Below are 14,197 nucleotides of genomic sequence, written 5' to 3'. Positions count from 1 at the left end.
GCTTCGCTACGGTCAATCTTGTGTGCAGTCGGCTTTGCTTGTATGCGTATTCTGGAATCGTACTGTGCATAGCTAAGCGTGTTCTGCAAATTAACGTGTTACGTTGGGGTATTTGTACTGTGCATAGCGAATAACTTAAGCCACCTAGACGAGTCAAACGCCTGGTGTCGGCATATACTTTGCATAACCTACCTAAATTGTCCCTACAGCGTTATTGGCAAATTGCTCGTTCCATTGGCATTCCCTATAAAAGCACTCTTACAGCTGCGCAACTGCGTTCACTTATTGCTGACAAACTTATTGAAGAAGAGATGGCACATCAAACTCCTCCCTCTACGGGAGCTAGGGAAAAAACTCCTATGTTCTCGCATGAGGAAGATGATACACCTACGGAGCAAGATGGTCAGTATAGTGCAGCTGGGTTGTCTCGAGGTGAATCAGCGTCCTTGGCACTTGAGCTGGCAAAAATCACGCTGGAGCAAACTAGGGAACAGAGAGCATTCGCAAGGGAAGAATTTGATAGGGAAAGAGAAAGGAGGCAGTTTTCGCATTCTGTAAACGATTTCAGTTTACAAAAAGCAGTACAGCTTGTTCCCCGCTTCAATGAGGCCGAACCAGAGCAATTTTTCGAAAGCTTCGAAAATCAGGCTCGAGCCTTGAGGTGGCCGGAACAGCACTGGGCAGCGTTGGTTCATACAGCATTATTGGGTAAGGCACAGGAATTTACGTCGGTATTAACTGACGCTGAATTCTCTGATTATCAAATAGTGAAGACCACAGTGTTGGGAGCATATACATGTATCCCAGCTAAATATCGTAAGACCTTCAAATTGAACAGGCGGCAGCTTGGTCAATCCCTGGTGGACTTTGTGAGACAGCAAACCAAAGCTTTTACCAGCTGGTATAAAGCGAGTGGTGTCTCTAACTTTGAGGAGCTGGTGCAGCTTATTCTGATTGATAACCTGCTGGAGTCTGTGGGACCCGAGGTTCGTGTCTTTCTGCAGGATCGTGACTTAACCACTGCATTGGAGGCAGCCAGGTGGGCTGATACCTTCGAAACGAACCGCTCCTTGTCCGAGCGGTCCCGTCTCTCTTTTCAACAGTCTGGCGTGAGCAGAGATCGACAACATTGGAGAATGAAGTGCCAGCCGGAGGGAGAGCGTCTACGTCATCCAACTAAGTCACCTGGTGAGCCACGCTTCTCAACATATGGTTCCCCTGCGGAGAGGCAAACTACTTATGGAGCATCTCGACAACAATATCCAGAGAGGCACCAGCCAGAACGACACCACTTGCAACGTCATCAGGGAGTAAAGGGCAAGCCTGTCGTCTGCTTCAGGTGTAATAAAGTAGGTCACATCAGTTCCAACTGCCCCCAAAAACCTCAACCCATCGGGAAAATCTCTAATATCCCTAGTAACATGTCCCCTAGAGAAGTAGAAAAAGGTATGGCCCCTTATTATTGCGAAAGTCTTATTTCCCTTCAGGAAAACTCAGAACCAACTAAAGTAAATACCTTTAGAGATACTGGAGCATATTGCTCACTTGTCAGAGAAGGAATATTACCCCTTTCAGAGAATACTTCTTTGAATTCCTCAGTTTTATTGGAAGCATTTGGAGGAGCTATATATTCTGTTCCTTTGCATAAAATTTATGTACAGTGCAAATATTACACTGGGTACTTGACTGTAGGTGTCTCAAAAGGATTTCCCATGAAAAATGCCATGTTATTACTGGGTAATAACATTACTACTGTTAGTTCGTGTCCTGAACCTATAATGATTAATTCTTCTCCGGTGTTGGCCATAACTCGGGCAACATCCCAAGGGTTGTCTGGAGAGAATGTTGACCTATCCTTGGACGACTCCGATCTCGGAATAGCCACATTGTTTTACGAGGAAAACTGGCCAGAGCCTCGTAGATCAAGTGAACAGACCCCGATCAAGCCTTCCTATTCCCAGGTTGCAGGATTGCCAGATGTCTCTGTTTCCATGCCCGAGGGACTGTCCTTCCGGGAGGAACAACGAAAGGACCCTTCTTTAAAATTCGCTTTTGAGGCAGCCATGGGTAAATCCTCTTTGGGTCATCCAGTCAAGTATGAAGTTAAAAATGATTATTTGGTCTGCACTGAGACTGGTAAGGAGATAGAGGGCCGGCAATTATACGACAGGTTAGTGGTTCCAACCAAGTATAGACCTCAGATATTAAATATAGCTCATAATACGTCATTAGGAGGTCACTTAGGAATTACAAAAACCTTGTATAGAATCACAAAAGAATTTTATTGGCCAAAATTAAAGAAAGATGTGAAGAATCATATTAGGTGTTGCCGAGAATGTCAGCAAGTTGGAAAACCTGGACATTCCATTAAACCTGCACCTCTCCAACCCATACCTGCTGATGGAGAACCTTTTGCAGATTTAATTATAGATTGTGTAGGTCCACTACCTAAGTCAAAGTCTGGAAACCAGTATTTATTTACAATTATGGATAAAGTAACCAGATATCCTGAAGCAATCCCTATGCGTAGTATCAATACTAAAGCTATTCTCAAAGCTTTAACAAAATTCATTTCTTGTTTTGGCATTCCTAAAACTATACAAAGTGATCAAGGTACTAACTTCACTGCCAAAGCATTTAGGGAAGTATTAACTAGGTTAGGGATAATTCACAACTTATCCACTGCCTATCACCCTCAGTCCCAAGGCGCCTTGGAAAGATTCCACCAAACATTAAAAACAATGATGAGAAGTTTTTGCATGCACTTTCCGACAGATTGGGATGAATCTCTACCGTTGTTGCTGTTCTCAGTACGAGAGACGGTGCAAGAGTCTACAGGGTATAGTCCGTTTGAGCTGATCTTTGGGCACAATGTACGAGGTCCTCTTCGGGTGCTCAAAGGATGGATGGGAGAAGACGTAAGCTCAGCACTCTACAACCCGTCTTCAAGGTTGCAGGTGGCACGTGAGTTAGCCAAGGCTAACCTAAAGACAGCTCAAAGTAAGATGAAACAGAGGTATGACAGAAGTGCACAATTCCGCTCCTTCCATCCAGGAGACAAGGTGTTTGTGCAGGAACCTATACCTGGCCACACCTTGAAAGCTAGATTTACGGGACCTATGCAGATAGTAAGTAGATTATCTGATTTAAATTATGTGGTAGCTCCCATTGATAAGACCTCAAAAACAAAAACTTACCACATTAATCAAATCAAGGCCTTTCATACACCAGATAAAGTCCCAGTAATGACTCTGTCCTCTACCTCTGAGGACGACTCTGACTCTTTGCACTCTATCTCTGAAATTAATACTAAACTTTCAAATTCTGTCCTCCTCAAGGATCCTAGCCCGTTAATGGATGGATTATCTGAAATAAAAGCAACCAATTTAACTGAGCTTCTACAGTCATATCCTAATATTTTTTCGGATGTGCCGAAAAAATGTACGTTAGGTTACCATGATGTAGATGTGGGAAAATCTAAACCAATTAAACTCTCCCCCTACAGAGCTAATCCTGAAAAGCAAAGGCTACTTCAGCAGGAAGTAGACTTCTTGTTAGAACATGGTTTAGTGGAGGAGTCATCTAGTCCATGGGCTTCACCGTGCATCCTAGTAAAAAAGGCTGATGGAGGGTTTCGTATGTGCACAGACTACCGTAAAGTGAACGAGGTCACAATTACAGATGCTTACCCTCTTCCTCGTCTGGATGACGTAATTGACTTTGTGGGTAAGGCTACTTTTGTGTCCAAATTAGATCTCCTTAAAGGTTACTATCAGGTACCTTTGACAGATAAGGCGAAGGAAATCTCTGCCTTCGTAATTCCAGGAGGTCATTATCAATACACAGTTACCCCCTTCGGAATGAAAAATTCCCCCTCTTCATTCCAGAAACTTATCCATCAGGCTATTAAAGGACTTGAAGGCACGGCAGCGTACCTAGATGATATTGTTGTGGTGTCTGATACTTGGGATCAACACCTACTTAGACTTAAGGCTCTGTTTGAGACCTTTAAGAGTTCCCATTTAACAGTTAATTTATCTAAATCTTCCTTTGGCCAGGCCACTGTCACTTTTCTAGGCCATGAAGTAGGTAGTGGTAATGTTGCACCTAAACTTGCTAAAGTTCTTTCGATTAAAGATTATCCAGTTCCTCATGATATGAAATCTCTTCAACGTTTCCTAGGCATGATAGGATTTTACAGAAGATTCTGTAAGAATTTCTCAGATATTGTAGCCCCTCTTACCTCTCTTACCAGTCATAAAGTTCCCTTTAATTGGACGTCAGATTGTAACACTGCTTTTAATAAAGCAAAAAGATTATTGTGCTCTGCACCCATTCTCCTGTCTCCAGACTTCTCCAAACCTTTTTCATTACAGGTTGATGCTTGTGAGTCTGGGGTTGGGGCGGTACTATTACAAATCGGGAACAAGGAGCTGCAGCCAATCGCATACTTTTCAGCCAAGTTCCAGCCACATCAGAGAGCTTACTCTACCATTGAAAAAGAAGCCCTCGCGCTGGTACTGGCTTTGGAGCATTTCGATGTTTATGTGGGCCAGACATCGCAGGTGGTCACAGTCTACAGTGATCACAACCCGTTAGTCTATCTCCAAGCCATGAAGAATCACAACACAAGGCTTATGCGTTGGACGCTCAGGCTGCAGCCCTACAACATAAAAATTAAATATATTGCCGGCAAAGAAAATGTGTTGGCAGACTCTTTGTCAAGAGTCTAGTTTAATATTTTATTTAGGTTAGGATGTATTTGTGGTAACCCCCTTTCAAGCTCTTTTTTTATCCCCTGATGTGGGGTTTTTTTTTAGTGAGGGGATGCGGGCTACCGTCCGCCTGTATCTTGGACCTATGCTAGCCTGTCTGACTGCTGTCTCACTCTAAGTTTAGGGTTTGGCTTTTGGTCACTAGGAAAGCTGAGCTCTATCTAAGAGTTGGATGGTGGAGAGGATAGGCGGTCCCATTATTTTGTGCCATGGCGGCACGGTTACCACTGGGAGGTGGCAGCCTAATCCTGAGCCTTCTCGGGGGTGGGGGTGTGGCATGCAAAGAGTACGTAACCTTTATTCGGCGCATGGACACACCCTCATTTACAGGCTATCTCCCCCAACCAGCGAACCAGGTTGCTAAGAGTTGGTGATGGGGCCCCATCGTTCAACTAGTGACCAGGTTCTAGCCAATAAGAAGGTGGGATTGGCAATCGCAGAGGTTATGTGGATACCGCTCTCCTGTCTGCCCTTGTCATTCCCATTCTAGAGCTGGTTGAGCACGGTCTGCTATCTTGTGGCTTCTATTTCTGCCTTGCTTACCGTGACGTGCACTATACTTATTACTGTACATAGTGTACATATTGCTGTTCTAAATTGGTGAAGGATAATATAAGTCTAAACTTTTTCTGCTGTGTTTCTTTTGCTCCCATTACACCTGGGATAACAGGCCTTTGAAATCCTAGGTTGTAATAGTGTGATACAACTATACTCTCATACATTCCCTTTTTTGCTTCCACAGACAAAGTTCTTTGTCTCCTCAGACTCCTAAGTGCACCATGTAAGCCTGGATTCTCCTGAGTTAATAATGCAAAGAATATTTGACTCCACTACAACATTAATTAAAGTCCGGGTGTAAATGAACGCTAGTTTGACAAAATTGCCAACTAATTTTACTGACACTTTTTACACTTTATATTTCGCAGTGTGATAACCGTGGACCTTACACGTCCTTGTCAAAACTAACCTACCCAGCATTCTCCACCTGACTTGTCGCCCTATAAATACTCAGGTACTCACTGTGTGGGCGAAACGTTGTCAATAAAGGATCGCATTATACTGCATTTGTGCTTAGTTTTCCATCGTGTTGTATTTTATACCATTTATTTGATAACCATACAAAAAAAACTATTGGATGAAGTAGTTTTTCCTTCTCTTAACCACTTTTCCTTTCAAAGAGGGAGAGGGAGAGGGAGGGGGAGGGGGAGGGGGAGGTGGAGAGGGAGGGGGGGCTCTACATTGGTGAAAGGTTCGTAATACAAGGAATTGGATCAATCGTTTTGCCTCCTTGGATCAATTTTTTTAATCTCCCATACAACGATAATTGGCCATCTATCTACAGACACAAATGCAATATATGATCCAGCCTGTCTTAACAGGTGTGGATCTTTCAAAAAATGGACCTTTTCTAAAATCCCCCGCCCCCCTCCTTACATCACCATTGGATTTTCTCCCAGGTACCTTGCTCACGTGCGTTTTGGCGTCCACCCAGTCCGTTTTGCCTTATCAGTCCACCTCGCCACACCAGTCTCAGACCCACGATAGTATTAGTTACTGGGTTAAGTCCTGGTACTATCCCTTCCACTTATAACGTTCCTCTCACCAATCTACTATTCCACTATCCCAACTTCCCCGCTATTACGATAAACTTTACAAATAATAAGCGGTGTTAGTCTACGGGATTTTGACAGAGAATCATACTCCAGTTATATCGTAATAAGGATTCATTTCTGATGATATAATTTAATCTTGTATATAGATTAATAAGAAGATCGAAAACCTTTGTAAAATATATTTTTAATATAACGTAGATAATGTTATTGACTTAAGTTATTTTAATTGTACCTTTCTCTTAGTTATTATATATAAACACAGACTTTATACACAACTTATAAATTACCATGACCTTCATTCTAGCTGAACTGGCCTTTAATATAAATATGATCAATAAAGTTACAGCGTCTCTATTTTCTGAGATGATTAGAGTGTTGACCAGAATACTTGATGCCTCTTAACACATGAGAACTTCTATACAATGAAAGTTTCACAAGATCTCACAATTTCTGGTGACTTTAAAGAATAAAGCTCTAGACCAATAGCTTCTCAATTTAAGTTAAAATGAGTGAGCAATGAAGACCTCTATACCCAGAGAGGTGCTGTACTGACTACTCCACTCACCTCTGACGTAAATTCGCGTCTCTCGAGTAGTAACCAGAGGTGAGGTCCTACAAACATTAAATGGTTATTACCACTGGTCAATGATCCATCCAATATATATATATATATATATATATATATATATATATATATATATATATATATATATATATATATATATATATATATATATATATATATGCAATAAGATCACAGTAAACAGGTGATTTCAAAATATGCAAAACAACCACTCTGAAAGAATAGAGAAATTCCAAGCGCTTTCGTGACTACTCACATTATCAAGGAACATTATCAAGGTTCCTTGATAATGTGAGTAGTCACGAAAGCGCTTGGAATTTCTCTATTCTTTCAGAGTGGTTGTTTTGCATATATATATATATATATATATATATATATATATATATATATATATATATATATATATATATATATATATATATATATATATATATATATATATATAATGAAAACATGAGAAAGGTGAAAACGAATATATAATATTATAAAGCTGATTAACATGGTTTTAGCTATTAACGATGATAATCGCAATGTAATATTAGATAGATGAACAAAAATGCAAGACATGTATATAGAGACGCCGCATCTGGACGTAACACCCGCTCACCCCACAATGCTCTTACTTACATTCTCTTGATCTTGATCTTGTGTATGATCCTTTATTGACAACGTCTCGCCCACACAGTGGGTTTCATCAAGTTTGTGGCTCGTTAGAGCCCACTATGTGGGCGAAAAATCGTCGAAAAAAAAAATCCCATTATACTGCATTTGTCTTCATTCACCTTGTCGGTATTTTATGCCAGTTCTCTCCATTTCCTCCCACATATTTGTCCAGCCCATACCCAGTGATACCCAAGAAGTTAACCTCAGTACCTCACGATTGGCAAGTCCTAATCAAACCCTACCAATCTCACTTATATAACTGTCTAACTTATTTTCAAAGTTCCCCACGGTGGGTGATAATGGTTAGTATTGAGAAGGACTTGCCTGGTATGGGCCAGTAGGACTACTGAAGTGTTCCTCCGCTTTTATATTGGTCTTAGCTTATAGGTGTCCCGTAGCTTGGTTGGTAGCGCACTCAGCTCACAGTGTCCGTGGTTCGATCCCCAGTGTGGGTGGAAACACTGGGCGTGTTTCTTTACGCCTGGTGTCCCGGTTCACATAGCAGTATGTACCTGGGTGTTTGTCGACTAGTGTGAGCCCCTTCCTCAGCCCCAGCCCGATCTGAGGGCTGGGGCTTTGAAGCGATCTGAAATAGTATATATATATATATATATATATATATATATATATATATATATATATATATATATATATATATATATATATATATATATATATATATATATATTGACGAAATCCTTGAGTTTTCATTCTTAGGATACGACACACAACAACCCATTACTCTTAGGTACCTAGCTACTTCTTGATGAATAGGGACAGCAGGTGTAAAAGGGACTTGCTCATGCTTCTCGCCTCTCCCAGGATGCAACCCTTTCCTCGTGTTGTGAGCTTTGCACTCCAGCACTGGCAAGTTTTGGCTGACCATATCAAGCAATTATTTTTTACTTCCTTTCATACAGAGAAGGGAGAAAGCGGGTGAACGACTTTTACTCTCCTTCCCGTGTAAACTTTCAGACCTGGACAAAGTTCTCGCAATCTGGTCGAGACAAAAACATGTTTGACTTTAAGGTAAAATGCTGCCAAGTTTTTTCTTTCATGCGTATATATTATTACAGTTGTGTGTGTTGGTGGAGGTTAATGGTATAGTGATGCTGGTGAGTGGATGGGAGGGGTGGTGAGCTTGTATGGTGTGGTGGTGATCCAGGTGTGATAGGGTGGTGAGACTGTAAGGTGGCGAGTGCAGTCTTGGGACTGTGTGGTGGTGAGTGCAGTAGTGGGACTGCCCTGCCAGAGTTATGGTGGTTCTGTCTGTCCCTGCCAGAGTTATGGTGGTTCTGTCTGTCCCTGCCAGGGTTTTGGTGGTTCTGTCTGGCCCTGCCAGGGTTATGGTGGTTTTGTCTGGCCCTGCCAGGGTTATGGTGGTTCTGCCTGGCCCTGCCAGGGTTTTGGTGGTTCTGTCTGGCCCTGCCAGACTTATGGTGGTTCTGCCTGTCCCTGCCAGGGTTTTGGTGGTTCTGTCTGGCCCTGCCAGAGTTATGGTGGTTCTGTCTGTCCCTGCAAGGGTTATGGTGGTTCTGTCTGGCCCTGCCAGGGTTTTGGTGGTTCTGTCTGGCCCTGCCAGAGTTATGGTGGTTCTGTCTGTCCCTGCCAGGGTTTTGGTGGTTCTGTCTGGCCCTGCCAGAGTTATGGTGGTTTTGTCAGTCCCTGCCAGGGTTTTGGTGGTTCTGTCTGGCCCTGCCAGGGTTTTGGTGGTTCTGTCTGGCCCTGCCAGGGTTATGGTGGTTTTGTCTGGCCCTGCCAGGGTTATGGTGGTTCTGTCTGGCCCTGCCAGAGTTATGGTGGTTCTGTCTGTCCCTGCCAGGGTTTTGGTGGTTCTGTCTGGCCCTGCCAGGGTTATGGTGGCTTTGTCTGGCCCTGCCAGGGTTATGGTGGTTCTGTCTGGCCCTGCCAGGGTTTTAGTGGTTCTGTCTGGCCCTGCCAGAGTTATGGTGGTTGTGTCTGTCCCTGCCAGGGTTTTGGTGGTTCTGTCTGGCCCTGCCAGAGTTATGGTGGTTCTGTTTGTCTCTGCCAGGGTTTTGGTGGTTCTGTCTGGCTCTGCCAGGGTTATGGTGGTTTTGTCTGGCCCTGCCAGAGTTATGGTTGTTCTGTCTGTCCCTGCCAGGGTTTTGGTGGTTCTGTCTGGCCCTGCCAGGGTTACGGTGGTTCTGTCTGGCCCTGCCAGGGTTATGGTGGTTCTGTCTGGCCCTGCCAGGGTTACGGTGGTTCTGTCTGGCCCTGCCAGGGTTTTGGTGGTTCTGTCTGGCCCTGCCAGGGTTACGGTGGTTCTGTCTGGCCCTGCCAGGGTTACGGTGGTTCTGTCTGGCCCTGCCAGGGTTTTGGTGGTTCTGTCTGGCCCTGCCAGGGTTTTGGTGGTTCTGTCTGGCCCTGCCAGGGTTACGGTGGTTCTGTCTGGCCCTGCCAGGGTTATGGTGGTTTTGTCTGGCCCTGCCAGAGTTATGGTTGTTCTGTCTGTCCCTGCCAGGGTTTTGGTGGTTCTGTCTGGCCCTGCCAGGGTTATGGTGGTTCTGTCTGGCCCTGCCAGGGTTACGGTGGTTCTGTCTGGCCCTGCCAGGGTTTTGGTGGTTCTGTCTGGCCCTGCCAGGGTTACGGTGGTTCTGTCTGGCCCTGCCAGGGTTACGGTGGTTCTGTCTGGCCCTGCCAGGGTTATGGTGGTTCTGTCTGGCCCTGCCAGGGTTATGGTGGTTCTGTCTGGCCCTGCCAGGGTTATGGTGGTTCTGTCTGGCCCTGCCAGGGTTATGGTGGTTCTGTCTGGCCCTGCCAGGGTTATGGTGGTTCTGTCTGGCCCTGCCAGGGTTATGGTGGTTCTGTCTGGCCCTGCGAGGGGTATGGTGGTTCTGTCTGTTTGTTATTATAGGCTTTAATTACAAAAATAATATCTGCAATACTTGGAATATTTAAAACATGTCGCAGGTGTCTGGTAGTACGAAAACATCTGATATTTATTATTATAATCAAAAGTAGGCGCTAAACCCTCAAGGGTCATACAGCGCTGCAAGGCCTCGCATCTTCCTTCTGTATTTTATTAAACCATCCAACAAGTCTGCTAAACATCAGAGAAAAAATCCCAGGTAATAGAGACGATGTTAAGAGCAACATCAAGGACAGATAAAAAAAAAAACATTTAATAGGCTATTAATTTATGAGATCAAGGATGCCGTCCTTGACAATGAATCAGTTAAGGTTTAAGGCCGTCTCACCCACATTTTTTCCTGTTACGCTGTTTTTTATATTATCCACGAGGAAGAGCTAAATCCAAAAGGATCATACGGCGCTGTGGAATGGTAGGACCGACTAAACCGAACTGCCAGTGTTTGAATATCATGTTTTTCATCATAAAAATCACAATATATACTGTTACTAACCTTCAAGTATAATTTCGTCTCCAGTACAACGATTAAAGTTCATACATCATAAAAGGTTATAAATGACCATAATTTTTAAAGGGGTGGACCGGTAAGCCAGCGGAAGGCCTCGGTCAGATGGCCAAAAGCTCCAAAGGCGGGTCATCATCTGACTAAGACCCGCGTCAGGAAACATTTGTCCTGTTTCCTGACGAACCTTACCTAACCTAACCGATTAAAGTACACCTTGAAAATATATGCAGATATTATGTACCTGCCAGGCACAGCTCATGAAAGATGATTCAGAATTCTTTGGTGTAAATTGTGAGAATAATAATTAAGTGCCCGTTTTTGTATTGTATAATCACAGGGATTTAAGTAATTTCCTCGGATAAAAACTATCAGAGATATTGATGTCTTGGGCAGAGGCTGAAGAAGACATACAGATAACTAAGAGTTGAGGAATGTGGCTTATTTCTGTTTGCGTTTAGAGGTCTTCTCTTAAAATGCGATGCACCACAGTCAACCAACACCCAGGGACCTATTTAAGTCAACCAACATCTAGGGACCTATTTAAGTCAACCAACATCTAAGGTCCTATTTAAGTCAACCAACATCTAAGGTCCTATTTAAGTCAACCAACATCTAGGGGCCTATTTAAGTCAACCAACATCTAAGAACCTATTTAACTCAACCAACATCTAGGGACCTATTTAAGTCAACCAACACCTAGGGGACCTATTTAAGTCAACCAACATCTAGGGACCTATTTAAGTCAACCAACACCTAGGGACCTATTTAAGTCAACCAACACCTAGGGACCTATTTAAGTCAACCAACACCTAGGGACCTATTTAAGTCAACCAACATCTAGAGATTTATTTAAGTCAACCAACACCTAGGGACCTGTTCAATGCTAGGTGGAGAGCAGCGGGGATAAAGGAGACTTGCCCATACGTTTCACCCCCACACAGGAGCCTACCACAATGTTTTATCATTGCTCTACTAATCAGTCAGACTTGGGAATCAAACACCGTGCGAATGTTTTTTGGCAACCGAAGCTCCCAACCAGGACACAATTTTCTACTCACAGAACAGCAACTCTATACTTACAGAACAGCAACTCTCCACCCACAGAACAGCAACTGTCCACGCACACAGGAGTGAGAGGAATAGTTTTCACGAGACCACCAATTCCTGGGACCGAGGTTCATACAATACAAACCTTGTGAACCAGAAAGATACATTGTCCTCGTCCCGTTCAAATCTTCGTCAGTCAGATGAAATTTGATAATAAATCTCTGTTTCTGCCGATTAAGCCGAACCTGCGAGTTTGACCTATTCTGCCTAATTAGCGAAATTAAAATTTGTTTTTGCCGTAAATCAGCGGAAATCAATCCGAACATTTTTATTTTATGTAATATTAAATAAATTTAAACCGACCTTGCTATATATAGCAGAATTTAGCTAGAAAAAAAATACGCTAGTTTAAGTTAGACGAGGCTTCCAAGTCAGGTCTGGTCTAAAAATAAAATATTTTATCATTGTGGTCTAAAGCGTCACTTGGTGAATTATGTCACTTCTCACACTTTGTTTCGAATTGTGCTGACTATAGTCTTTCTTTGTGTGAGATTATATACATTATAAATTATATATAGGAACTATATGTAGACGATAGTCTTTTAAGCTAACTGGTTCACTCTCCCACCACAGCTAATTAGCTCCAGCTAATTAGCTCCAGCTAGTTCTACTACTTTTTCTTTCATCAACAAACTAAATGCTCCCACTAAGAACATTTTTTCTGCCTTACACCGGGTGTTTGCATGGTTCACGACCCCTTGCTTATACATCTACATCTTACACTCCCTCTCTGTGAGGCTGATTATTATCCCAACCTTAAGCAATATTGCTACCTCACTACGCAGCTCTGTCTCTCCCTTTCAAATTTAGCAGCACAGATCAGAAGTATGGAAAAAATAAGACGGAGAAAATGCATAGAAGCTGCCCTAATTGCTGTCAGTAACACTATAAGGCAAAAGTCCGGTAGTTACAGTATCTCAAAATTGCTAATCAACACGATATTACCTATTCTATAAACTGCTGTTACATGATGTCAACAGGTCCCTCTGTAGCCATCCGTCTCACCTCCTTAGTTCCACTACTACTACTACTACCTCTACCCACAAACCATGCCACGGGCGGGATTTGAACCCGCGGTCAGAGAGTCTCAAACTCCAGACCGTCGCGTTAGCCACTGGACCAGCTAGCTTCAATAAGATTCGTCCAACTAGGTGTATTTCTACACCATAGGAAGGTTAGCACAGGCACCACTGTGTCCACAAATGAAAGTTTTTACAGACGAATCTCCCGCTAGCGTGGCCGTGACGAACTCTAGCTCAAGTCCCCTCAAAGCCGTCAACATGACTCACGAAATCGTAAGGACACGATTGTAAACAAACCATACCACGGGCGGGATTTGAGCCCCCTAGTTGGACGAATCTTATTGAAGCTAGCTGGCCCAGTGGTTAACGCGACGGCCTGGAGTTTTGAGACTCTCTGACCGCGGGTTCAAATCCCGCCCATTTTATGGTTTGTTTGCAATCGTGTCATTACGATTTCGTAACTACCCACACGTCAATCCACTTGACTCCTGCCACTATATATACGCGTTTTCTTAGTTTTCTCTGTATTATTACTGAAAAAAGTCACTCGTGGCGAAACGTGTCCTTTAATAAATGTCCTGAGCCGTACATAAGTGTCTTTTTCCACAACAAAATATTAACCCAACCCTAGTACTCTACCCAAGAATTAAGATTTATTATTTGTCCAATGTATTATTAAATTCTTCCCAAATTTTATTAATTATAAGTGAATCTAGTTTATATAAACCAAAAGTAATATTCATATTAGTTTCAAAACTGCTTTTTATGAAACATGATTCAATTATATTCCTGTCGACCATGGACTTGCTTGATACAACTTTCTCAACTTTTTGAAAATCAATTGGATGGTTAGAATCTCTTACATGAATAAACAGAGCATTGGAATCTTGTCCAGTTCTAATGCTATATTTATGTTGTTTTAATCTTAGTTCGAGATTTTTACCAGTTTGACCGTAATAAACTTTATTACAAATTTTACAAGGAATCTTATAGTATATGTTGTTTTACTCCATACTGTATTTTTGTCAATGTATTTTGT

This window comes from Cherax quadricarinatus, chromosome 52, assembly GCF_038502225.1.
Source record: "Cherax quadricarinatus isolate ZL_2023a chromosome 52, ASM3850222v1, whole genome shotgun sequence".
NCBI classification, from domain to species: Eukaryota; Metazoa; Arthropoda; class Malacostraca; order Decapoda; family Parastacidae; genus Cherax; species Cherax quadricarinatus.
This window is presented reverse-complemented; position numbering follows the sequence as displayed.